A 27,586-nucleotide genomic window follows, 5' to 3' on the forward strand; every position below is an offset into this window, starting at 1 on the left:
CCGTTCTGGGCTTGGAGCTTGCTTAAGAGTCTCTTTCTTCCCCTCCCTCTGCCCCTCCCCCCCTACTCATGTGCTCTCTCTCTCAGATTAAATAATATATAAAAAAATTTAAAAATAGTACTGTAATAAAGAGGCCCTTTTTCTTTCTTTTTTTTTGAGATTTACTTATTTTAGAGAGAGAGAGTGCGAGGGAGCTGGGGGAGGGGGGCAGAGGGAGAGGTAGAGAGAGAATCCTCAAGCCAACTCCACACTGAGCACTGAGCCTGACAGGGGGCTCGATTCCAGGACTCTGAGACCATGACCTTAGCCGAAACCAAGAGTCAGCCGCTTAATTGGCTGAGCCATCCAGGTGCCCCAAAGAGGCCCTTTTTAAATGTTACGTGAAAGAATGACATAAAATAAAAAATTAATAAATTCACCTACATAAAAATAATGAAATTATTTATTAAAAATATATAAGCAAAACAAAAAGATAAATGACAAGATGGAAAAAAACTGCAATTTATATCAGACAAGGAGATAATTTCTTCACACTATAAGGAGCCCCTCATATAACAGTGAGAAAAAGAACAACCCCATGAAACACTGGGCTAAAACAGTAGAAGAAAATAAAGGTGTAGGGGTGATAAGGAGATGTGCAAATTAAAACTATAAGTTATCTGTTTTACTTCTAAAAGCAGCAAGATGGAGGGGAGGTGGTTGGGGAACTGGGTGATGGGCATTAAGGAGGGCATATGATGTACTGACCATTGGGTGTTATATGCAACTGATGAATCACTGAACTCTACCTCTGAAACTAATACTACACTATATGTTAATTCATTGAATTTAAATTTAAAAAAATAAACATAAAAAAATAAATAAAAGCAGCAAGAAATGATACGAACGTTGGGATATCAGGCTGGCCAAGGGTTTGAGGTAACAGGCCATTTCTCATATTTGCTAGTGACCGTGCAAAGTGTCACAATTATATATCAAAACTTTAAATGCACAAAAACCTCTGACCCAGCAAGTTCATTTTTAAGACTATCTTACAGATAACTTTGCCCGAGCGGAAAATGACAGATGTACTAGGTTATGTGTTGCAGCACTGTGGTAATGACAAAAGACTGAAACAACTCTCAAGTCCATCTATCAGGTACTGGTAATGTAAACCATGGGACAGATGTATAACGGGACACTCTGCAGTCATTAAAATTAAAAGGGAAACACTATTTTAACTATCATGAGACAATCTCCAAGATTTATCATAAAGTTAAAAAAAGAAGGATGCAGAAACTGCACAATTTAAATTATCACATGGATAAAATAATAATTTGTTCCAGTTCCTAACTGCTATTGTTATGAAGTTTTGCCTCTTTATTTGCTCACCAGGATAAAGTATCTTTTCTTTTGTCTCTGCAACTCTACCAAATGCCCAGGTTCTGTCTAAACCATGGAGGCCACTACAACCCCTCATTCCAGGCAGCTTTTCCTGTCTGACCTAACTTAATATAAATAACTTCAATGCGCCCAGTTGAGCCCTAATGTGTGACAGTTTGGGATGTAGTCAGTGCTTATTAAATACTTCTCTAATAAATACATGACCAATTGAATTGCAATACATGATCATCAAAATTACTCAAATAATATTATTTATAAGAAATGACATAATTTTTCAAAATGGAAACTTTTATTATTATATATATGTACTTCTGTGACAAAAATAACTCACATTCATTGAAGATAAATTTATAAAGCACACAAAACTATAAAAATAACAAAAATAAACTTTAATCCCTTCAGTGACCTAGCTTTATAAGTATTTTAAAAAAAATAGACTGCAACTGTACCACAAATTAAATTATTCTAACCAACTTTTCCAAATTCATCTGCATGTAGTAAATAACTAGTTTATCTGGAAAGGTATCTGGAGGATGGGCAAGAAATTCAGTTTGCAAATTTTACAAAAACATTCAGTTGCTCCTGGAAATCTTTTTGGTTTCCTGACATAAAGACGTTATTGGTCATCAGAAAAAGCAGCCAATTTCTCAGCATTAGTCTGATTTCAAAGCAGCCCTGCCCTACTTTCACTTTCAGTCCACTTATATTAATAGAAAATAAAGTATTAGATTTTGTCCTGAAGTTGACACCAGAATTTTGCATCCATGAAGAAGGTAAGGATAAACTTTAGACCTTATCATTTACAAAATATGAAGCAGGCTGACAGAAAGTTAGGGAGAGCAAAGAGAGGAGAAAAAAGGAGAATTGGTGAGTTCTCTGTTTCTCTCAGAGAGTTCCATAGAGCCCCCAACTCTATTGACATGCTGGTCATTTTCTCAGCCCATATTCCTGATAGCTTGGATGAGAATCTGAATTTTAGATCAGGCATTAAATCATTCATATTTACCACAAAAGTGTCTGGATTACATTTGTTAACTATGACATAGAAGAGGCAGCAGTTCTTTTCTTTTCTTTCTTTCTTTTCTTCCACCCTCCCTCGCTCCCTCTCTCCTCTTCTCCTCACTTCTCCTCTCCCCCTCTTTCTTTCTCTCTCTCTCTTTCTTTTCTTTTTTTGAGGCAGAGCATTTACAATGAAATGTCCTAAGTAGCCTTTTTATTAGTGTAAGAACTTTTGCAGTACTTTTTAAGCCTTCAAATTAAAGCTTAACATAGAAACAGAAAAGTGCTCAGCTCAAAAGTATATAGTAGGTGAAACACACAAAATAAAGCCATCCCTGTAATTATTACTTAGGTTAAAAAATAGGGAGTACTCCCAATATCCCAGAAACTTGTGCTTCTTCTACTCAACAACTCCATCCTTCTCAAAGATGCCTACTCTCCTTACTTTTCACATCAGAGACTAAGTTTGTTCATTTGTGAATTATATAAGTGGAATCAAACAGAATGTTTTCTGTTGTGTCCCACTTATTTTATTCAACATTATGACTGTGAAATGTATCCATGTTGTTGGGTTTAACTGTAGTTTGATTATTTTCATTACTATAATACATTCTGTTGTACAAATAAGCCAGTATTTAGCTATTTTACTGCGGACGGACATTTGGGTTATATTGAGTTTGGAGTCATTACACATATTGCTGCTATGATCATTCTATATATGTTCTTTATGCACATGTACCCATGTATCTGCTAGGCATACACTTAGGAGTGAAATGAGCAGGTCACAGGGAACTTTTTGTCAGCTTAAGTAAATGATTCCAGTTTTCCTGAGTGCACTGTAAATCATCCTGAATTTTACAATGGTTTCTGAAAAAGAAACAGCTTTTCAAGAAGAACGTTACAACTCGGCAATAATTTCTATATATTTAATGATTCTACCTTTTCATAGTGGCAGATGAATTAAACAAATATACTTTATATTGGCTTGGGAGTGACATACCTATGACAACTAGCAAAATGTGTGCAATAAACTGTGCTGTAAATAGAAGTTTCTGATTCAACAGGCTCTGTCTAATACCCCAAGAAGAGGAGTAAGATGGCTGGAAAGGAAAGAGGGGAAGAAGACAAGACAAAGGAAGGAAAAGAGATGGATTAAAAAAAGAAAGAAGGAAAAGAAAGGATGCTGATCGTGCTAAAATTTGGTGAAATATACTAGACATATACACTCAGCAAAAATTTGGCACCAGCATAAAGATAACAGCTCTCCTTGGTTACAAGGACTTGATATCCTTCTTCAGGTCTGGTCACTGCTCCTACAGTTTGGGAAGGATATTTCCTGGGTAGCCAGGCCACACACTGACCTAAGTCTGGCATTTGGGTTAAGGCTGGAGCACTCCAAGTTACACAGAGGAAACCCATCTACACCCAGAATCCACAGAATCCTGAGACTTTGGACCCTTCAAAGAGTACTCAGGATGAGCCTAGATCAGAGAACTCTGTACACTTCGTCATACAAGCCTTTTTCTTAGCTCATGCTACCTCTGTTAGGTGCCTTTCATCAACACAAATGTTGATTTTGAAGCCCTTGGTAGTATAATGAGTGACAAGTAGAGCAAGTGTAAATTTGTAAGTTTAGCCAGCAGAGTCTGATTGATGTGATACCCAAAGTCACGCATTTAAAAAAAAAAAAGTATTTAAAAATTTTAATTCCAGGAGGGGCGCCTGGATGGCTCAGTCATTAAGCATCTGCCTTCGGCTCAGGTCATGATCTCAGGGTCCTGGGATCGAGCCCCGCATCGGGCTCCCTGCTCAGTGGGAAGCCTGCTTTTCCCTCTCTCACCCCCCACCCCGCTTGTGTTCCCTCTCTCGCTGTGTCTCTGTCAAATAAATAAATAAAATCTTTTAAAAAATTTTTAATTCCAGGGTAGTTAACATAGAGTATTACATTAATTTCAGGTGTATAATAAAGTGATCCAACAATCCCATCTATTATTCAGTGCTCATCAAGATAAGTGTACTCCTAATCCTCTTCACCTATTTCACTCATCCCTCCACCCACCTCCCCTCTGGTAATTATTGGTTTGTTCTCTATAGTTACGAACTTGTTTCTTGGTTTGTCTCTTTCTTAACTTTGTTCATTTGTCTTGTTTCTTAAATTCTACATATAAGTAAGACTATATGGTATTTGTCTTTCTCTGACTGGCTTATTTTACTTAGCATTATACTCTCTAGAGAACTACATCCATGTTGTTGCAGATGGCAAGATTTCATTCTTTTTTATGAATGAGTAAAATTCCATTGTGTGTGTGTGTATATATATATATATATATATGTATGTATATATATACACACCACATCTTCTTAATCCATTCATCTATCGATGGACACTTGGACTGCTTTCATAGTTTGGCTATTGTAAATAATGCTACTATAAACATAGGGGTGCGTGTATCCTATTGAATTAGTGTTCCCATATATTTTGGGCAAATACCCAGTAGTGTGACACTGGATCAGAGGGTAGTTCTATTTTTAGTTTTTTGAGGAATATCCAAACTGTCTTCCACAGTGGCTGGCCCAGTTTGCATTCCCACCAACAGTGCAAGAAGGTACCTTTTTCTCCACATCCTTGGCAACACTTGCTGTTTCCTATATTTTAAATTTTAGCCATTCTGACAGGTGTGAGGTGATATCTCATTGTAGTTTTGATTTATATTTCCCTGATGATGAGTGCTGTTAAGCATCTTTTCATGTTTGTGTTGGCCATCTGTATGTCGTCTTTGGAGAAATGTCTGTTCAGGTCTTCTACCCATTTCTTTTTTTTTTTTTTTTTGAGAGAGAGAGACAGAGAGAGAGCTAGTGTGTGCACGAGTGGGGAGGGGCAGAGGGAGAGAGAGAGAATCTTCAGCAGGCTCTACGCTCAGTGCAGACCCGATGTGAGGCTCAATCTCACAACCCTGAGATCGTGACCTGAGGCAAAATCAAGAGTCAGACACTTAACAGACTGAGCCACCCAGGTGCCCCTCTTCTGCCCATTTTTTAGCTGGATTATTTGGTTTTTTGGTATTGAGTTGTATCAGTCCTTTATATATTTTGGATGCTAGCCTTTTATCAGCTATGTCATTTGCAAATATCTTCTCCTATTCAGTAGGTTGTCTTATAGTTTTGTTGGTTGTTTCCTTAGCTGTGCATCAGCCTTTTATTTTGATGTAGTCCCAAATTTATTTTGGCTTTTGTTTCCCTTACCTCAGGAGACATAACTAGAAAAATGTTATAGCCTATGTCAGAGAGACTCCTCCCTATGCTCTCTTCTAGGACTTTTTTGTTTTCAGGTCTCACATTTAGGTCCTTAATACACTTTGAGTTTATTTTTGTGTATGGTATAAGAAAGTGATCCGGTTTGATTCCTTTCATGTAGCTGTCCAGATTTCCCAGCACCATTTGTTGAAGAGAAAGTCTTTTTTCCATTGCATTTTCTTGACTCCTTTGTCGAGGATTAATTAACCATAAAAACATGGGTTTATTTCTGGGTTTTCTATTCTGTTCCATTGATCTATGTGTCTTTTTTTGTGCCAGTACCATATTGTTTTGATTACTGCAGCTTTATAGTATATCTTGAAATCTGGGATTGTGATACCTCCAGTTCTATTCTTTTTAAAGATAGCTTTGGGGGCACCTGGGTGGCTGAGTCAGTTAAACGTCTGCCTTCGGCTCAGGTCATGATCCCAGGGGCCTGGGATCTAGTCCCCCATTGGGCTCCCTGCTCATCAGGAAGCCTGCTTCTCCCTCTCCCTCTGCCTCTCCCCCGGCTTGTGCTCTCTCTCTGTCTCTCAAATAAATAAAATCTTTAAAAAAAAAAAAAAGATAGCTTTGGCTTTTGGGGGTCTTTTGGAGCTCCACACAAGTTTTAGGATTGTTCTTCTGTGAAAAATGCTATTGGTATTTTGATACGGATTGCATTAAATGTGTAGATTGCTTTGGGTAATATAGACATTTTAATGATGCTTGTTCTTCCAATCTGTGAGCATGGAATGCTTTTCCATTTCTTTGTGTCCTCTTCAATTTCTTTCATAAGGTATTGTTGGATTCAGTTTGCTAGTATTAGGATGAGGATTTTTACATCTATGTTCATTGGAGATACTGGCCTGTAGTTCTTCCTTTCTTTTTTTTTTTTTGTAGTGTCTTTATCTCATTTTGGTATCAGGGCAATCCTGGCCACATAGAATGAATTAGGAAGTTTTCCTTCCTTTTCTATTTTTTCAAATACTTCGAGAAGAATGGATATTAACTCTTCTTTAAATGTTTGATAGCATTCACCTGTGAAGCCATCTGGTCTTGAACTTTTGTTGTTGGGAGTTTTTTTTATTACTGATTCAATTTCATTGCTCATAATTGGTCTATTCAAATTTTTTATTTCTTCCTGATTTAGTTGTGGGATGTTATATGTCTCTAGACATTTATCCATTTCTTCTAGGTTGTCCAATTTGTTGGCATATAGTTTTTCATAATATTCTCTTATAATCCTTTGTATTTCTGTGGTGTCATTTATTATTCCTGCTCTTTCATTTCTGATTTTATTTGAATCCTTTCTTGTTTTTTGATGAGGTCAGCTAAAGATTTATCATTTTTGTTGATCTTTTCAAAGAATCAGCTCCTAGTTTCATTGATCTGTTCTATTGTACTTTTAGTTTCTATTTTGTTTATTTCTGCTCTAATCTTTATTATTTCCTTTCTTCTACTGGTTTTGGGTTTTGTTTGTTCTTTTTCTAGTTCCTTTAGGTATAAGGCTAGTTGTTTATTTAAGATTTTTTTCATTTTTGAGGTAGGCATGTATTGCTATAAATTTCTCTCTTAAAACCATTTTTGGGGGTGCCTGGGTGGCTCAGTATGTTAAGCATCTGCCTTCGGCTCAGGTCATGATCTCAGGGTCCCGGCATCAGAGTCCTGCATTGGGTTTCCTGCTCAGCGGAGCATCTGCTTCCCCCTCTCCCACTCCCCCCTCCTTCCTGTTCGTGCACTCTCTCTCTCTCTCTCAAATAAATAAATAAAATCTTAAAAAAAAAAACAAACCACTTTTGCTGCATCCCAAAGATTTTGGACTGTTGTGTTTTCATTTTCATTTCTATTTATTTTTTTTATTTCCCTTTTGGTTTCATGCTTGACCCATTCATTATTTAGTAGCCTGATATTTAATCTCTATGTATTTGTGTTTTTTCTAGACTTTTTTCTTGTGGTTGATTTCTAGCTTCATAGCGTTGTGGTCAGAAAAGATGCATGGTCTGACTTTGAACTTTCTGAATTTGTTGAGACTTGTTTTGTGGATTAATAGGTGATCTCTTCTGGAGAATGTTCTGTGTGCACTTGAAAAGACTATGTATTTTGCTGTTTTAGGATGGAATGTTCTGAATATACCTGTTAAATCCATTTGATCCAGGGCGCCTGGGTGGCTCAGTTGGTTAAGCGACTGCCTTCGGCTCGGGTCATGATCCTGGAGTCCCGGGATCGAGTCCCACATCGGGCTCCCTGCTCAGCAGGGAGTCTGCTTCTCCCTCTGACCCTCTTCCCTCTTGTGCTGTCTCTCATTCTCTCTCTCAAATAAATAAATAAAATCTTAAAAAAAAAAAAAAAAAAGGCTCAGGCCTCAATCTTATAAAAAAAAAAAAAAAAAAAATCCATTTGATCCAATATGTCATTCAAAGCTACTATTTCCTTGTTGATCTTCTGTCTGTATGATATGTCCATTGTTGCAAGTGGGGTGTTAAAGTCCCTTACTATTATTGTATTACTATCGGTTACTTCCTTTATGTTTATTAACCACTTTATGTACTTGGGTGCTATAAATTCTTATAATTGTTATATCTTCTTGTTGGATTGTCTCCTTTATGATTTTATAGTGTCCTTCTTTGTCTCTTGTTACAGTCTTCATTTTAAAGTCTTTTTTGCCTAAATATTGCTACCCTAGCTTTCTTTTCACATTCATTTGCACGATAAGCATTTCTCCATCCCCTCACTTTCAATCTGTATGTGTCTTTAGGTCTGAAAAGAGTTCTCTTGTTGGCAGCCTTTAGATGGGTCTTGTTTTTTTATACATTCCATCACCCTATATCTTTTAATTGGAGAGTTTAGTCAATCTACATTCAAAGTAATTTTTGATAGGTATGTAATTATTGCCATTTTGTTACTTGCCTTATGGTTGTTTTTGTAGTTCCTCTCTGTTCCTTTTTTCCCTTGCTTTCTTCTCTCATGATAAGGTGACTTTCTTTAATGAGAAACTTGGATTCCTTTCTCTTTATTTTTTGCATATCTTTTACTGGTTTTTCATTTTTGGTTATCATTAGGTTTATATGTAACATCTTCTGCACAGAGACTCTATATTAAGTTGATGGTTGCTTAAGTTTGAACCCATTCTCTATTCCTCGCCCTTCCCCACCTATGTTTTAGGTATATAGTGTCATACTTTACATCCTTTTATTTTATGAGTCACTCGACTTTTACAGATATATATATATATATATATATATTTAAAGATTTTATTTATTTATTTGACAGAGAGAGAGCACAAGCAGGGCGAATGGCATGCAGAAGCTGAGGGAGAAGCAGGCTCCCTGCACAGCAGGGGGAGCCTGAGGACCCCAGGATCATGACCTGAGCCGAAGGCAGACGCTTAACCGACTGAGCCACCCAGGCACCCAGATATATTTATTTTTACTGCTTTTGTGCTTCCTATTTTTCTTACTCGTATTTATCCTTCCCTTCCACTCAAAAGAGTTCCCTTTAATATCTTGCAGGGCTGGTTTAGTGGTCATGAATTCCTTTAAATTTTGTCTGGGAAACTCTTTATTTCTCCTTCTATTCTGAATGATACCCTGCTAGATAGAGTATTTTGGGTTGTAGATTTTTCCCTTTCAGGACTTTGAATGTTTCATGCCTCCGCCTTCTGTCCTTCGAAGTTTGTACTGAAAAATCTGCTGACAGCCTATTAGGATCCCTTGTATGTAACTGTTTTCTCTTGCCACTTTTAAAACTCTTTCTTTATCACTACTTTGTGCCATTTTAATTACTCTGTGTCATTTATCTATGAAGGAAGAATAAATATCTTTAACCTTTAGGGTTCTTGCAAGAGTCAGTAAGATCATGTGATTAAGACATCTGGACCAGGGCTGGACATAGCAAGGGATTCAGTAAAGGTTAAGAAGCACTAGAAGGCTATTACAGAAGTAAATCTTTGGACACAGGTCATACCCCATTAGTCATCACTAGCAAGTAAGGCCATGATAAAGAAAGAGTTGTGCCATCTGCCAATGCTAGTCTTTGTATTGAGATGACACAGGGTGTCTCATCCCCCACTGGGCCAACATGCAGGATGACCCTGTGTCAGGGGATGACTTGTGGTCTAGTAGTCTCTTCAGAGACTCTTTTCGATTTACTGGAGCCTGGCTCGCATGAGTCCGGTGAAAAAACTCACCAGTGGTCAGTGAATTAGGAAGCATTAAAGAATCTCTACAAGATTCTCAGCTATCTCACTGAGACATTAATTTGCATTTTCTTCACTATAAATGAGACAGAGTACCTTTTCATGTTTATTTGCTATTTTGTTTTCCAGTGAAATCCCTGCAGATGTCTCTCTTGAGCAGTCTGTCTTTTTCACCTTGATTTGTAAGAATTATGAGTTTTTATTGGTTAGGTGAGTGCAAATGTCATCTATTCTGTGACTGCCTTTTAACACTTTTAAGAGTGGTTTTCCATGAAAGATGAACCTAGTTTTGATATAGTCAAACTTAATATTTTACTTTATGGAGCTGGTGGTAAGCTATGTATGTGTTCTGTAAGAATTATTTTTCTCAGGGCGCCTGGTTGGCTCAGTTGGTTAAGCATCTGCCTTCAGCTCAGGTCATGATCTCGGGGTCCTGGGATCAAGCCCCACGTTGGGCTCCCTGCTTAGCAGGGAGTCTGCTTCTCCCTCTCCCTCTGCTTCTTCCTCTCCCAGCTCTTGTGCTCTCGCTCACTCTCTTTCTCCCTCTCAAATAAATAAATAAAATCTTTAAAAAAAAAAAAAAAAGAATTATTTTTCTCATCTAAGGTCATGGCTTTATCTATATATGTTAAATAGTTTTCTCCCCCATTCCTGTGATTAAATTGTATTGGGAAATTGTACTCACCTCTAAAAATATACTTTAGACCCATATTTCACACCATCTGAAAATAGCAATTTTCAGTGAATTATAGATCTAAAAGTGAAAGGTAAAATAATATTTTAGAAAATAACACAGGTAAATAACACAAAGACTCCAGATGACAGAAAAATTCCTACAGAACACACACACCACCACCACCACAATAATTTACAAATAATAACAGTTTTCTTTGATTATTTTCAATCTTTATACTTTTTTTCCTCATTCTACTTGCACACTGAAATGGACAGACCACCCTATACTGTGAAGTCAGCTTCACTTTGAAAATGTCTTTATTTGGCCTTCTTTTTGGAAACATTTTTACTGAGTAGAGAATTCTGGTTGCACGTTCTTTTTCATTCAGTACTTTAGACATGTTATTCCACTTTCTTCCTACTTGCCTATATTTTAGGAAGAAGTCCTCTGACATTCCAATTTTTGGTCTTCTGTGGTAGGGCTTCTTTTTTCTCTAGCTGTCTTTAAGGTTTTCTCTGAATAAGTGGACTTCATGAATTAGACTATGGTGTGCATAGGTGTGTTTTTGCATGTTATTTATTCTTCATGGGGCTGGTTCTCTAAACCTCTGGAAATGCGGTTTCTTGTCTTTAATTAATTTTGGAAAAATTGTATATCCCTTTCTTATTCTCTTCTACTTTTGCTATTCCAATTACATGTATATTAAATTTTTTGATATCACTCTATGGGATGTCTTTGAGTATCTCTAAAAGACAATCCTCCCTCACACACACACTCCCCTTCAAATTTTTTTAAAGATTTATTTATTTATTTTTAGAGAGAGAAAGAGAGAGCAAGAGCGGGGGTAGGGGCAGTGGGAGAGGGAGAAAGAGTCCTCAAGCAGACTCCCTGCTGAGTGTGGAGCCTGATATGGGACTTGATCCCAGGACCCTGATGTCATAACCTGAGCTGAAATCCTGAGTCAGCCTTCTAACTGACTGAGCCACCCAGGTGCCCCTTCCCTTCAAGTTTTTAAGTCTCCCCACTTTATGTGAACTCTCTAATACCAAAGAAATTGTAAAAAGGAAACACTGAGCCAGGAATAACTTTTTTCTCTTTATGAATGGGAGCTGAAGAGGCTTTAGAGTGAGCCTATTGAATAATGAGACCTGAAACCTAAAGTCAAAACTTTGAAATATGGGCGCCTGGGTGGCTCAGTCGTTAAGTGTCTGCCTTCGGCTCAGGTCATGATCCCAGGGTCCCGGGATCGAGTCCCGCATCAGGCTCCCTGCTCGGCAGGAAGCCTGCTTCTCCCTCTCCCACTCCCCCTGCTTGTGTTCCTGCTCTCGCTGTCTCTCTGTCAAATAAATAAAATCTTTAAAAAAAAAACAAAACAACAACTTTGAAATATCTTTTAAATAACCTACATATAACTTAAATGGACCAGCCCTGGCAAGCGTATAAAGGGGGTACTTCTTGAGGTGTGGCCCAACGACAGTGCAATCACATATGTCTTCACAGCAAAACAGATGCGGTGGGCCATTGAGGGGCCATCCCAGCAGACTGTTGTGAAGGTGTTTTCCGGACTGGGTCTCTGGGACAAGAATGAGATGCTTTTTCACATCAGGCCCATTTATAAGTCACTGAACTGTTGGAAGTCAGGGCAGTGTCTAAGCAGGGTGCTTCTGGAAGAAAGAATGACCAGGTGCCTGGAGCTGGACTCCAGGGAGTGGTTGTGGCCATCATCAGTGATGTGGCACAAGCTACATCCTACCTCATTTAAGGGTGGATGCACCCTTAGAGGCACCATGGGTTCGAAAAGACTAGAGAAGGGGCACAATGAACCTGTCAGGGCCTCTCCTCGCAGAAAGTGGCATGAGGGAAACGGGCATGAGGGAAACTGGATTTTTATACATTCATATGTAATCCTAGCATTCCAGTATCTAGGAAGTCTCACCAGAGGCTCTACCTTCCCTTAAATATTCATCCTACAAATTAAAAACTCTGTAATTTCAGTTTTCCTTTTAAGCTCCATGTTCCAGGTACAGGAAGAACAAACTGGGGGTGTACTCTGTCTCTCTAGTGATGTAATCTTATTCCAGCTTGTGAGCAAAGCCATATATTTACACAGCCAACTCATTAAGCATTTTCCATGCCGTACATTTTGTGTAATTCTGAAAGCCTAGCCTTTTATTCTGTTTTTATGCCTAGCAATATCCAAGGTACTGTTTAGTTTTGCTTTGTTTTTATTGTTTTGTCACAGCAGGCTTCTCCAAGTCTAGAATTACCCAGGCCTATAAATCTTGTCCCTTAAGGGCCATTATTCCTTTGTACCTACATTTCTTTCAGTTGAAAAACTGCACTCAACAGAATTCTAAACCGAAACAGCTTCAAGTTTGGGCTTGTCTGAAAGATCCAGCACATCTGCAGCTTTCTGGTCTTCCACCAAGCTTTGCGTACAGGATATCCTGTCTGAGAATTTCCATTAGGCCCCAAAGCAGAGTACGCTTTGTGCCAAATAAGCACACTTTCTGAAACAAGATGCCAGATCATTTTATCTGGAGTTAATAAAATATGAAAAAACTTCATTTCAGTTAAATCAAGCCTCATTAACCTCCTTTTGTTTATGAAATCATGTTAATAATTCTTCCTTTACCAGCATTGTACTTTTGTGACTCAGACTTACAGAATATATTTTTTAAATATTTTTTTTCTTGCTACAATTTCCCAGCATGGAAGCTGGGTGAAAGACTCTGAATTTATTTTTCAACAACAACAACAACAACTTAAAAATAATATTAAAAGTGAGTTAATGGTAAATGTTAAAATATGATAAAAATAACTGATAAAATATTGATTGAAATGTTAAAAGAACTAACTAGCCATATATTCTTCATCTCTAGAGTCATATTTTTGTATTACAGTGTCATGGACCAAAATGAAAAGCAAAAATGAGAGGTAGAGGCAGACAGACGGACAGACAGGTCAGGGGCTTTTTTGATTCAGTTGGTGAGGAAGGACCCTTCTTTGGGGCTTGGGGCAGTGCCCAACTCTCATTCTGCATCAATCTCTGTGTCTCAGTAAGTACATTGTCACTAAACTCAGCCCAGTGAAGATTCAACTCTAGAAATTGCTCCGTTTAGTTTCAGATCTTTTAAAAAAGCTGTCTCTGATATTGTTGCATACTTTTAGAACTATGATGGAATTTTCAGCTCTAAATATTTATGATTCTATTTTATAAGATGAGCTCATGGCAACCCACGTAGAGGTTATATTTTTCTAGCCGCTCTTGCACTAGAAAAAGGAAGAACAAACTAAACTCAAAGCTAGCAGAGGGAAATCAATAATAAGAATTAGAGATAAATGAAATAGAGAATAGAACAACCATAGAGAAAATCAATTACCATCCTTCCCTTCTCCTTCACTAATAGAATACCTGCTTGTTTGCTGTGTATATGTGTTCCTAGGATGCTCATAGCAATTCCAGCTTCCCCTGTGGCTGGATCTGATAATGCAATAATTTACGATCTATTGTTTTTAAGTAGAAGTGATGAGTTCTTAAAGGAGGGGCCTATCCTTCTTTCCCATCTCCAATCTGCTCTTACTACAGATACGATGGCATACTGCATAGGTGGCTAAGCATATGATAGAAGAGTCCTGGGCCCCAATCTTGTGAAACACATCTATCCTGCCAGTTATGCACTATTGATCCTAGAATTTATGTAATAGACTATCATCCTTAATATATTTAGTAGCATATTTGTTTGTGAGGCTTTTTTTTTGGTTTCTCACAGCTAAACCTAATTCTAACTGATTTGGTTACTCTAGTATTACTTTGAGGGCAGAGGCCACAGTTGATAAATGATTTTGTCCCAGGAAACAAGCAGTTTCAGGTACATGATAGATGCTCATTCAGTATATTTCACTAAATAAAAACACAGTATTAATAGGACTGGATATCAAGGAATAAAAACATGAAAGCATACCATTCAAAAAATACTAGGTGATCTGGAGCCCTTGACAAGACACTGGTCATGCAAGGAAAGAGCCTAGTCTAGCAATTGCCGGTTTATGGGATAAGAAATAAGAGGAAACCATCTCGTCACACTAAATCCATTAGAGAATGTGCCATTGATATAGGAGAGTCAATAGAAAGCCCCTGTATATTACTGATGAAAGAGTACATGGAGTAATCAGTGTTGCTGAGAAAGATTATTCTGCAAGATAAGTGGCTGCAAAGCATGGCATAATGAAAGAGACTTCACTGGTTTCAAATCCTGGATCTACCACTTATTCATATGTAAATCTGAGCAAATTTCTCAGTCTTTCTGAACTTCGCTTACTACATATGCAAAATGGGCATAATAAGCCCAAACTTGCAAGGTTCTTATAAACACAAGTGAGGTCAGGTATGTCAATGCATGTGTTACAGAGCTCAGGGCAAAGTAGTTTCTCAATACATGATAAGCATTGCTTGAATTTTATTTTTATTATGGAAATAAAACTTTGAAGGCTGGCAAAATCTGCTGTTTCTTCACTACCATCACCAGAGATTACTGTGGGGGAAACTCTCTGTGGTCTGCTAATGCCATCCTACATTTCATATCATAGAAAAATACAAAGGTCCCACCAGCCCCCTGCTGATGTACACTTATTTTGATTAATCCTGAGGCAGAAAATCAATTTGTGATCTTATTTCTACAGAGAGTTTTGGGGTTTGCAGGTTGCCATGGTGTCTGTACCTATCATGTTTGTTCCCACGTGTTTGGTGGAAAACAAGAATGAGCAGCTGTTGGTGAAACAGAAAACCTTAAAGATTCTTTACAAGATTTCTCAACTTGTGGTGGCTGTGGCTAGCACTGGGCTGTATCATACAGGCAAACCCTACTTGATGTACCGCCTTGCAAAAGAAATGCTTGGTGAGTGAAGTCCTACGACAGAGGCTATTTGCTTAACTCCAAGTGAATCTCAGTTTCTCACCACTCCTCCAGAGTTACATGAAGGCAGATTCCAAATTTCTTATGTAACACATCTTCTAATTCTAATTCTCACCAGCAAAATTGCAACCCGACCATTTTCTGTTCCTAATTCCTACTTCTGCTGTTCCTGCTTCCTATAAAAGGAAAATCCCTCATACTAGTGTTCTCAAAGCCATCTTTTCTAACCTGTCACGCATGGAACTCTTGCAGTTATGTCTGCCACATCATATTTTGTTTGCTCTACTGGAGTATTCTTATTAACTAACCAACATGCTTCAATAACTATAATCTTAAAAATTCTCCCTGGACTCCACATCTCATTATGACTATCACCCCATATTTTGTTTTTACTCCTCTTCATGCAAAAATATATAGTCTCAATTTCCTTTTCACACCTCTGTCTTCAATGATTTCCTCTGGTTTTAACCCAACACTTCACTGAATGCTCTTGTTATATTTACCAATGACCTCCTTTTTCTCTGCTTCAGTTGGTGTCTCTTTGCATCCATCTTATTCCCCTGCTTCTCCCTGCTCCCCCTGAAATTCTTTCCTTCCAAGTCACTACACTACTCTGGCTTTCTTCCTATCCCTGTGTTTAGCTCCCTTCAGTCTTCCTACCAGACTCTGACTTTTCATCCAGTCATCTGAATTGTAGGTCCCTCCAGGATGTTGCCCTGGGTTCTTTTCTCTCCTCCATTTATACCCTCTCAAAATGATCTCATCCAATCTCTGGACTTTCAATGTCACTTTATTCTGATACCTCTTAAATTGATATTTCTTGCCTTGATATATTTTCTGAAATTCAGATGCATAGATCAAATAACCACCTGATTTCTTTCCTTTTTTGCAAGCTGTCCACTTAAAGTTATGTTTACAGTATCGGCCTTGATCACTCCTAAACCCAAATGAAATCAAGGAAAACAAAGCAAAATAAAAGCACACTTCTTGCTTTTTCATTCCTCTTCTTCTCAATAGTGTACCACCAACCTGAGGGTCTCAAGCCCCAAACCTTACATCCCTCACTTAGTTTACCTCCCACATCCAATCCACGTATCAGTCTTCTTGTTACTCTTGCTTAATATATCTCAAAGCTGTCTCTTTCTCTCCATTTTTATTTTACCATCCTAGGCTGGGTCACCCTCCTCTTTTGCCTGAAATACTTGTTTCCCCCACCCCCCCCGATGTCCTTCTTTCTTCCACTATGACCCCCTCTAATAAATTCTCTTCAAAACAACCAGAGTGATCATTAATCTAGTTGCTTTTAATACCCTACTTAAGCCTGCATTATACTTACATAAGATACATACTCCTCAAAGGCACACCATGACCCAGTCTTTCTTATTTCTCCAAACTCATCTTTAATATTTTCTCCACCATGGTCATACCACAGCCACCCTAGCCTCCTTTTTAGCCTTGCAAATTGCAATTCCTTTCCTATCTCCAGGGCTTTGCATTCATGGTTCACTCTGCCTGCAATGCTTGTTGCTCCCTCACCCAGTGGCTCCTTTTCTTCAAGGCGCTACACAAATGTCAGTTCTCAAAGAAGTCTTCCCTGCCTATCCTGTCTCAGGTTGCCCCTCCACATAAACTTAACACAATATGAACATATTTACTTATGTCTTTATTTATTCTTTTTCTTCTTCTATTAACATTAAAACCTGTAGAGGAAGAAATCCTACCTGATTCTTTGCTGCCAATTTCCAGCAACAAGGACAGTATGTAGAACATAGTAGGCACACAATAATTGCTTCTTTACCTGAATTTAAAAAAAAAAAAGGCAAATCAGAATGTTTATCTATGAGCTCGCTGGCTTTAGCTAGCTTTCATGAAAATTCTAATTACAGCAAAGTCCCTTGGTGGTGCAGAATACCTTACAGACTAGCATATCCAGATCCTACAAAGTCAATGAGTATGGTTTAATGTAAAGAGCATCTAATGCTGGGCATGTACAAAACGTCATAAGGAAAACAGAGGACACCTAACTGAGTTTCATGGGCAGAAAATGACAATATATAAGCAGTATCAACCACCCATCCATACTTCTACCCTGGTTCTATGCAGGGATCTCAGAAGTTCTGTTCCCCTCAAGCACAGGAAAAATAAGTAGGAATGTGTGTGAGGTTAATGTTCTTCTTAGAAAATATTTTAACTGCTGCTGAGGTCCCTTGAATTAGCTATGATTCACAGCATCTTCAAAACAAGTAAGAAGTGAGATGCAGTCACAACCTTTTATGAAGGCTTCTAAAAGTATGGTTTTGTTTTACCCATTCCTTTCTCTTCATACTCCTTCCATTAAGACCAGATTTTACCTGCCTGGCCATAGCTGGTTATACATTAGCAGTCTTAGCACTTATTGACTATATGACTCCAAAGGGCAGGTATTTCTATTTTAGTCACTGCTGTATCCTCTGAGCCTTGAACATATCCCCAATGCCAGGAACATTAACAGGTACTTAATAAATAATTATTGAATAAATTATCTTGTTTATTCCTCAGACTATTTTAAGGTCTTGACCTAATTACAATGCTGTCAACTAGCTTAACTTCTTTAGGGAGTCATGATTGTTGAACAGTCAAAAATCAATTCAAACCTATAATAAGATATCACCTCACACCTGTCAGAATGGCTAAAATCAAAAACACAAGAAACAAGTGTTGGTGAGGATGTGGAGAAAAAGGAACCCTTGCGTACTACTGGTGGGAATGCAAACTGGTGCAGCCACTGTGGAAAAAAGGATGAACGTTCCTCAAAAAATTAAAAGTAGAATTACCAGATGATTTAGTGATTCCACTACTGGGTATTTACTCAAAGAAAATGAAACCACTAATTTGAAAAGATGTATGCCCCCCTATGTTTACTGTAGCATTATTTACAATAGCCAAGATATGGAAGCAGCCCAAGTGTCCATTGATAGATTAATGGATAAAATGTGGTGTGTCTGTGTGTGTACACACACTCACACAATGGAATATTACTCGGCCATAAAAAAAAGAATGAGATCTTGCCATTTGCAACAACACGGATGGATCTAGAGGGTATAATACTAAGTAAAATAAGTCAGTCAGGGAAAGACAAATACCATGTGACTTCATTCATTTGTGGAATTTAAGGAACAAAACAGATGAACAAATCAAAAAGAAACAACCAAAAAACCCCAGACTCTTAAATATAGAGAACAAATGTGGTTGCAAGAAGGGACATGGCGGGGGTGAAACAGGTAAAGAGGATTAGGAATATACTTAATCGTGATGAGCACTAGTAATGTATAGAACTATTGAATCATTATACTCTACACTTGAAACTAATAACACTGTACGTTAATTATACTTGAATTAAAAAAATAAATTAAAAAAATTCCTCTCCAGTGATATGTCATTCATATGAGTTTGATTTGCCATGGGTATATATATGTTAAAGAAGTTTTATGTGTTTAGAAGACTCCAAAGATCGAAAATTCTCACTCATAAAAATCTTTAGCTACCTTGTCCCAAGAGTGTGCTTACTGCTTACTGTAACTCTGTTTTCTCTCTTCCTCAGGTTAGAATCCCAAAGCTAAAAATTCCAACATACCCAGGGAGTGTATCAAATGTTGTGGGTCTTTTTTCCCCAAAAACAGAATTGTTTTGGTCTTTGACCAGCCAAAACATGAAAAAGAACTCCTAGCCCATACTGAGGATATTTTGGAAAACCAACTGGATCCTGAATTCCAGAAACAATCAAATAATTTCTGTTCTTATATCTTTACCCATGCAAGGGCTAGGACCCTCAGGAAAGAAGTCAAGGTCACTGAGACTAGTGAGTCTCCTTGTCCAAAATCATATTTCTCTGTGGCCTGATATGTGCTAATTATAATATGTGTTCTTCAGTAGTTTTGTATCATTTTATATATATAAGTGTACTTATAAATAAATATTCATACCCAGAGAGAAATGGGTATGTGTGACCTACGTGGATGCCATCAGTCATGGAACAGTGCCTTGCTTGGAGAACGCAGTAACAACACTGACCCAGTGTGAGATCTCAGTGGCCATGCAAAAGGCAGCTGACCACTAGAGCAAGCAGATGGCCCAGCGAGTGAGGTTCCCCACAGACACATTCCATGCAGACTGTGACGGGGTAGCTGTTGGAGTCTTCATGGAGCACTCTTCCGGGATGACCAACAGGAGTTCCAGAAGAAGCTTGTGGTACTTTTTCTTAGCATTCGCCCTTCCTGATTCTTGCCCTTCTAAAATGATGCCTGAATTTCTACATATTCAATCTACAGTTCATCTCCTACTCAGGGTAAAGTAGTGTGGATCCTCACAATAGAGAGAATTCTAGAGGACTCTATTTCCATCTTTTCCCTCAAAGCTTGAGGAATTTACTTAGGATCTTTCTGATCTCTCAAGCAAAATTAGCGGTGATTTCTCCTTTAGTGAACTGTGGCATGGTTTCAGAACTCCCCCAAGTCACTCCTGAGCTAGAAGTTCTCTAGGTGTACTCATTCCTGTTTCCAGACAATTTCCTGGGACAGACTCTCTTAGCAAGCTGTTCTTTATGTTTATTTTTGTTTTAGTTGTGTCATTATATTGTTGAAGATAGAATCACAGAATGCTACAGCTTCTAGGAACTATAGAGAATAGGTCATGCAACTTCAACATTTCATAGATGAAGAACCTGAGACCCAGGGAGTTTGGAAGCTTTAGCAAGGTCTTGCAGAGAGTTTTCAGAATTGGCAGTAATCTCTTAGTTCTAGTTGCATTGCTTATGCTGCTTCACTAGGATGCTTTTCTTAAGAGGACTGCAGTTAGACCACCCACCTAGCAGGTTCTTTGGAATTTGATCTCCTCTGTTCCTTTCTTGTGGTGACATCCCTGTACATTTCCCTTGCAGGAAATCATAAAGAATAAGGAGGATTTCTTGCTGTAGAACAAAGAGGCATCTGTTAAATCCTGCCAAGCTAAACTTGATCAGCTTTCAAAGGCTCTAAGAGAAAGTATTTCAGCAGGAACCTTCTCTGTTCCCAGAGGGACAAGCTCTACAGGCAAGCAAAGGAAAGGACTGAATGGAAATATTTGCAGGTGCCCAGGAAAGGAACTGAGGGTAAGGAATAAGGGCGGCATGGGGAGTCTACAGAATAGAGTCAGAGGTGTCTCCAGATAATCTGAGAGCATAGCACCAATTGTGGGTGATAAACAGCATGGGGATATCATGACAGCATTAGCTTTTAAGGCCCACTATTTGCTATTTACTCCTGAGGAGAGTGGAAATGCCTATTCCCAAATAAACAGTATGGATTTCTGAAATCCACGAGAGAACAGAAATTATTTATTTCTTCATCCAACAATATGACAGTCATTGTGCCAAGGGCTGAGGATTTATGATGTAGTTAGAATCCTTGCACTCCAGGTGATCAAAGTGAGAGAGAGTCAAATAAATAGACAACTGCACAGAGAGTGGTAACACTTAAGGGCCTTTGATCCTGGGCTGCACTGGTGTTAGGAATAAATGTAACAATAATACGCTACTGTAAACTGAACTGTTATTGCCTATAGTCATAGCATTAAGTTCTTTCTCTAGACGTTTTAATTCAATCCTCCAAAAAGTATTAGGAAGCATCTGCTCTTATTACCCACATTTTATAGATGTGAACTAAAAGGCACAGGCAGGTTAAAGCATTTGCTGAAAGTTACACATCTAGCAGGTAGCAGGAGAGAACATCAGCATGGATTAGAGTCTTCATTTTATGTTGGGCATACAGTCTAGAAAAACTTCCCCAAAGAGGAGGGTGGTGTAAATTTTGAAGTATTTGTACATGTTGTCCAGGTTGAGATGTTATCCAAAGGGAAGAGCCCTAGGTAAACACGCAAATATATGAAAGCACCGGAGATTGGGGGTTTGTACAGCTGCACCTAATTCTTTTTTTTTTTTTTTTTATTGTTATGTTAATCCCCATACATTACATCATTAGTTTTAGATATAGTGTTCCATGATTCATTGTTTGTGCATAACACCCAGTGCTCCATGCAGAACGTGCCCTCCTCAATACCCATCACCAGGCTAACCCATCCTCCCACCCCCCTCCCCTCTAGAACCCTCAGTTTGTTTTTCAGAGTCCATCGTCTCTCATGGTTCTTCTCCCCCTCCGATTCCCCCCCTTCATTCTTCCCCTCCTGCTACATTCTTCTTCTTTTTTTCTTTCTTAACATATATTGCATTATTTGTTTCAGAGGTACAGATCTGAGATTCAACAGTCCTGCACAATTCACAGCGCTTACCAGAACACATACCCTCCCCAGTGTCCATCACCCAGTCACCCCATCCCTCCCACCCCACCCCCCACTCCAGCAACCCTCAGTTTGTTTCCTGAGATTAAGAATTCCTCATATCAGTGAGGTCATATGATACATGTCTTTCTCTGTTTGACTTATTTCGCTCAGCATAATACCCTCCAGTTCCATCCACGTCGTTGCAAATGGCAAGATCTTATTCCTTTTGATGGCTGCATAATATTCCATTGTATATATATACCACATCTTCTTTATCCATTCATCTGTTGATGGACATCTTGGCTCTTTCCACAGTTTGGCTATTGTGGACATTGCTGCTATAAACATCGGGGTGCACGTAGCCTTTCGGGTCCCTACTTTTGTATCTTTGGGGTAAATACCAAGTAGTGCATTTGCTGGATCATATGGTAGCTCTATTTTCAACTTTTTGGGGACCCTCCATACTGTTTTCCAGAGTGGTTGCACCAGCTTGCATTCCCACCAACAGTGTAGGAGGGTTCCCCTTTCTCCGCATCCCCGCCAACATCTGTCATTTCCTGACTTGTTAATTTTAGCCATTCTGACTGGTGTGAGGTGGTATCTCATTGAGGTTTTGATTTGGATTTCCCTGATGCCGAGCGATATTGAACACTTTTTCATGTGTCTGTTGGCCATTTGGATGTCTTCTTTGGAGAAATGTCTGTTCATGTCTTCTGCCCATTTCTTGATTGGATTCTTTGTTCTTTTGGTGTTGAGTTTGATGAGTTCTTTATAGATTTTGGATACTAGCCCTTTATCTGATATGTCATTTGCAAATATCTTCTCCCATTCTGTCAGTTGTCTTTTGGTTTTGTTGACTGTTTCCTTTGCTTTGCAAAAGCTTTTTATCTTGATGAAGTCCCAATAGTTCATTTTTGCCCTTGCTTCCCTTGCCTTTGGCGATGTTTCTAGGAAGAAGTTGCTGCGGCTGAGGGCGAAGAGGTTGCTGCCTGTGTTCTCCTTTAGGATTTTGATGGACTCCTGTCTCACACTGAGGTCTTTCAACCATTTTGAGTCTATTTTTGTGTGTGGTGTAAGGAAATGGTCCAGTTTCATTCTTTGCATGTGGCTGTCCAATTTTCCCAACACCATTTGTTAAAGAGACTGTCTTTTTGCCATTGGACATTCTTTCCTGCTTTGTCGAAGATTAGTTGACATAGAGTTGAGGGTCCATTTCTGGGCTCTCTATTCTCTTCCATTGATCTATGTGTCTGTTTTTGTGCCAGTTCCATACGGTCTTGATGATGACAGCTTTGTAATAGAGCTGGAAGTCCAGAATTGTGATGTTGCCAGCTTTGCTTTTCTTTTTCAACATTCCTCTGGCTATGCGGGGTCTTTTCTGGTTCCATACAAATTTTAGGATTATTTGTTCCATTTCTTTGAAAAAAGTTGATGGTATTTTGATGGGGATTGCTTGAATGTGTAGATTGCTCTAGGTAGCATTGACATCTTCACAATATTTCTTCTTCCAATCCATGAGCATGGAATGTTTTTCCATTTCTTTGTGTCTTCCTCAATTTCTTTCATGAGTATTTTATAGTTTTCTGAGTATGGATCCTTTGCCTCTTTGGTTAGATTTATTCCTAGGTATCTTATAGTTTTGGGTGCAATTGTAAATGGGATTGACACCTTAATTTCTCTTTCTTCTGTCTTGTGTTGGTGTATAGAAATGCAACTGATTTCTGTGCATTGATTTTATATATATATAAAGAAAAATTCGGAAAAAAAAAAGACAGTTAAAAAAATTTTTTTTGACAGACTACAGAATCATGGTAAAAAAGCCATCAATTCTATGTGCAGTATTCCCCTAGCGCTGGAGTTCTGCCATTCTCATTGATCGATAAACTTGGTCTTGGCTGGCTGTTCTCACTGATCTTCTGGGGGAGGGGCCTGTTGCCGTGGTTCCCAAATGTCTTTTCCAGAGGTGGAATTGCCCCACCCTTGCCGGGCCGGGCTTAAGTGATCTGCTTGGGTTTGCTCTGGGGAGCTTTTGTTCCCTGCAAGCTTTCCGTGCAGCTATGGAGGATGAGAGTGAAAATGGAGGCCTCCCAATCTCCGCCCCAGAGGAGCCGAGAACTCGGGGCCCCACTCCTCAGCGGAACCCCAGAGAAAAGCAGTCAGTCACTCCCATCTCCCCGGTCTCCGGCCGCACTCCGTGCTCACCTGGCCTGTGACCGAGCATTTCTATCTCTGGCACCGACCCAGTGTGGAGTCTCCAAACCCAGCAGATCCCTGTGGTGCGCTCCCGTGCCGCTCCTCCTGGTGGAGGAAAGGGAGTCTCCCCGGATCTGCCACTTGTTGGGTCCCTGCTGGAGGAGCAGTGGCCCGACTGTGCCGCGGATCACGGTTTACGGCAACCCTGAGCTGAGAGCCCGCACCTCGGCTCCGTCTCTGCAGCCAGCTTCTCCGCTCTGATACCTGGGAGCTCTGCCGCACTCAGGCACCCCCGGTCTTTCTATGACCTCATAGTCCTGAGACCACACTGTCCCGTGAGGGTGCCACCCCCCGCTTAGCCACTGGAGCGATGTCCCTCAGCGGAGCCGACTTCTAAAAGTTCCGATTTTGTGCACCGCTGCTCTATCACTTGCCAGAAGCGGCCAACGGAGGCCCCTCCCCCGCCGTCTATCCTCCCGAATATCGCCTCGGATTCACTTCTCTGCCCGTCCTACCTTCCAGAAAGTGGTTGCTTTTCTGTTCAGAGAGTTGCTGCTATTCTTTTCTTCGATCTCCTGTTGAGTTTGTAGGTGTTCAGAATGGTTTGATCCCTATCCAGCTGAATTCCTGGGACCAGACGAAATCCAGGTCTCCTACTCCTCCGCCATTTTGCTCCCCTCCTGCTTTCTCTCTTGTAAAGGTAAAGCTACTCTTCCTTCTGAACACTTGAAGTCATATCTGGATAGAGCAGTTTGAAATCTTAGAGCGGATGTGTTAACATCCTCATAGAGGCACAGCTACTGTGAGACCCAAGGTCACGGGGGAGGAGACGTCACCAGAAAAGTTTCTTTTGTTCCACTAGCCTTTAAATCACCTTGGAGACCTTAGTCTGGTGTCTAAAATGTGAAGTACCTATTACATTTGAAGAGTTCCTATAATTCTTACAACTGAAATTTAGTATGCGTCATCCTTTTGTCTTTATAGTAAAAGTTTATTTAGCACATTTGGCTCCTAAACATACTCTGAGGGGATGCATAGAAAATGGTCCCTGTACTCAGATGAACTTTATTGTCTAATTGGAAGCAAATACTAGATTCCAGTTAGTTATGCTGATGAAGGACTCTCTTTATTACCTGGACCCATGTGCCCCACTTTAACAGGGGACTGACGCTATGAGTCTATCTAGTATGTTGGTATCAATGCCAAGTTGGATCCTGAGTCAAGAGTTTTTAAATGTTTCAGTATCCCCATCTTCCCAGGCATGTGTACTTGAGTAAATGGTCAGTGGTCTGCTAGAGGGAGGGCGGGAGAAATCATATTCATTATTCTTGACCTGGAGTTTCAGGGTTCTTCTTCCTGAGAACCTGGCTGTCCCCCAGGTGATGAGTTCAGGGGCTAAAATTGGCTCACATCATGGCTAGGGGTTGTAACACGTGAAGGGGGCTATAAATCCATAACTTCCTCATAAACCGTTTGTGACTTCATTGATTGCTTTCTCCTATCCCTCTTGACCATTCATCTTCTATTCATCATCTTCTGAATTCTTCATGGTCAGACCCAGCAGGCTGTCACTCCAACCTTGCTGCTCAACTGTCCCTGTACCTTGGCTTCTGATGTTCAAGTGCTAACCCCTGCCCTCCATGTGTCAGGATCTCTTATCCCCAGCATTACCAGGGGTCCAGTTCTGCAATGGCAGGCTGTCCCATCTGCCCTGACATATAGGAGAGATGCTGCTACTGAATGTTTTCAGGGGGATGGGATCCCTCTCACCAACATGTTCTCGTTTTTTGGTAATTCTCCTTCTAACACCTTAAAGGTGTAATTCAGGGATAGAAAATAGAAGCCACTCTAGCTGAGATTTCAAAGGGTCACCAGAAACTTTAAACCTTTGTTTTAAAGTGAATATAGGGATTAAAAAACCAAGGCCAAGGTGAAAACAAGATTAGGATGCAATTTTGGTGTTCTCCAGTATCTGGTTCTTAGCCTTAGGCCCCTCATTGAATTGCCTGATGTGATTTCTAGGAGCAATGAGCAATTTATCATTAGTGGTCAGTTTCACATTCCTATTAGTTTTTAGAAGTTTTATTATAGTATACTTTTCTTTTCGTATTTATGAATAAGTAATATAAGCTTTCTTTACAAAATTCATGTTTCCCTCTCATTCTTGATCCCACCCAGTTCTTCCCAGAAGGAACCAATGTTACTACTTTTCATGAATTTTTTCCATATAAACCATACTATATACATAGTTTTGCATCTCATTTTTTTCACCTTAGAATATACCTTGAAGATTGTTCTGTATTAGTATATGTAAACTTTGTTGTCAGATTATTTAACAACCACCCAGAATTCTACTCCATATATGTACTACTTTATATTAGCACTTATATTTATGAAAATTTACATTTATATTACAAATCTTTCCATTAAGAGCAATGCCACAATGGATCTCATTTGTGTTTGTGTGTGTGTATGTGTGTGTGTGTGTAATTTGGCACATGTATTTTTCTAAAAATGAACATGCTATATCAAGGCACAAGTACATTAAAGTATAAGAAATATTAGAACAACCTCTCAATAGAAATTATACAATTTACATTCCCATGTGAGAGAGACTCTTTTCCCATAACTTTCAATCTGAGAAGTGAAAGATTATAGCCAGTGGTTTTAGTTTCACTTCTGTAATTGTGAGTAGGGCTGAATAGCATGTATTTATTTATTTGTTTATTTTCTGTTAACTACTCACATACTGAGTTTTATGTCTTTTATAGTGTATCATAGAAACATACAAGTTGAAAATATATTTTCAGAGTGCTGTTTGTCTTTTGACTTTTTTTGACATAAAGGATTTATTTCAGTTTTATATACTTTTGTATATGTCTTATGTCTTCTGGGCTTTATGTCATGGTTAGAAAGAACTCCACATTTCAAGATTTTTAAAAAGGATTTTGGATTTCCAAATTTTGTGGTTTCAATCTTCATGTTTAAACCTATAGTACATCTGGAATTTACTTTGCTGTAATAAATATGAGATCTAATCTCTGTTTTCTCAAAGGGGCTAGCAAGTTGTCTTGACAATTTATTGGACAGTTATTTCCCACAGACTTGAAAGCCGTTAAGATAAATAGTTCCTAAAAGTATTTGTTTCTATCTCTGGACTATGTTCTACAGCTTTGTCTGTCTTGTTAGGATCTGGTGCTACACTGGTCTAATTACTGTATCTCTAGCTAGAAGAGGTTTTCATATGGAGCAAATATGGTTCTTTTTTGTTACACTTCTGTATTACCCTGACAATTTTTTAAAGCATTGTAGGGGCGCCTGGGTGGCCCACTTGGTTAAGCATCTGCCTTTGGCTTAGGTCATGAGTCCTGCGTCGGGCTCCTTGCTCAGCCTCAGCGGGGAGCCTGCTTCTCCCTCTCCTCCCTGCTTGTGCTCTCTCTTGCTCTCTCTCTCTCTCTCTCAAATAAATAAAATCTTTAAAAAAATAAATAAATAAATAAATAAAGCATTATAAGCATTTCCGTTTAAGCTTGTATAAAGGTAGTAGCCTACCTATCTTCACGAAAGCATCTTTTTTTAACCCCAGAACACATTAAATTTATAAATGTGAATTAGAGGTGACTTGACTTGATATATATATATATTCTAAAAATATAT

The 27,586-nt window shown here is 39.0% G+C and overlaps 1 protein-coding gene and 1 pseudogene across 1 annotated transcript in view; one reads left to right on the forward strand and one right to left on the reverse strand.

Moving 5' to 3' along the window:
- LRRC8B (leucine rich repeat containing 8 VRAC subunit B) overlaps positions 1-27,586 on the reverse strand; it is a 278,771-nt gene that overhangs the window by 211,840 nt on the left and 39,345 nt on the right. The window contains exon 2 of the mRNA XM_032424283.1: positions 17,167-17,243. The gene's annotated coding sequence lies outside the window, so the exon portion shown is untranslated. The remainder of the gene's footprint in view (positions 1-17,166; positions 17,244-27,586) is intronic.
- On the forward strand, positions 18,688-19,702 carry LOC116648442 (annotated as a pseudogene).

This window comes from Phoca vitulina, unplaced genomic scaffold (assembly GCF_004348235.1).
Source record: "Phoca vitulina isolate PV1807 unplaced genomic scaffold, GSC_HSeal_1.0 scaffold2, whole genome shotgun sequence".
NCBI classification, from domain to species: domain Eukaryota; kingdom Metazoa; phylum Chordata; class Mammalia; order Carnivora; family Phocidae; genus Phoca; species Phoca vitulina.